Source organism: Kryptolebias marmoratus, linkage group LG15 (assembly GCF_001649575.2).
Source record: "Kryptolebias marmoratus isolate JLee-2015 linkage group LG15, ASM164957v2, whole genome shotgun sequence".
In the NCBI taxonomy this organism is placed as follows: domain Eukaryota; kingdom Metazoa; phylum Chordata; class Actinopteri; order Cyprinodontiformes; family Rivulidae; genus Kryptolebias; species Kryptolebias marmoratus.
This window is the reverse complement of record NC_051444.1, coordinates 11,997,412-11,998,103: the sequence shown is the minus strand read 5'-3', so window position 1 is coordinate 11,998,103 and position 692 is coordinate 11,997,412.

The window sequence follows — 692 nt, the reverse complement described above, 5'->3', positions numbered from 1 at the left end:
TAAAAAGCAACTGTTTCCAAATTCTCAAACATTATGTGTGATAGCATACTAGACATTTCCTTAATCCAGTAATCTGTCATATTTTACATTAGAACGGGATTTGCCAAAAAGTCTACACTCTGATCTTTTCAGGAAGTCTTTATTTGTGTGCCTTGCTATCAGCTAACTTCGCTCCTCTTGTATCAGAAATGAAAAATTATAAATGCACACTACGTGTTAGGAACCTGTGTTTGTTGACTGACTTTTATTTGTCAGGCTTAAGAGACAAAAGTTGAAAAAAGATCGATTCTCTTCGCGTTATAATTTTGGCCGATGACGTCACCGTCACCCCATCTTGCTCCAAAACAAACCAAAGTGGGCTAGTTCGTTAGTGCTTCGTTTGTGCAGGTTTGTGCCGTTAAAACTGTCGTTTCTGCAACTTTTGTCGAACTAACCCACTTTGGTTTGTTTTGGAGCAATATGGGGGGATAGTGAATTCTGGATGACCTAAAAAATAATTTTTAATATCTCAAAAACCAAAGCTGCACAATCGAAAATTTTAACGGCACAAACCTGCACAAACGGAGCACTAACCATTCAGACTATTTGCTGGATTTTTTGACGTGGGTGGGGTGTCAGCTTCACACAGCTGCCACAGCAGCATGTGCGTTGATCAAATTCACCCACCACTTCAAATATTTACCCGCATTTGG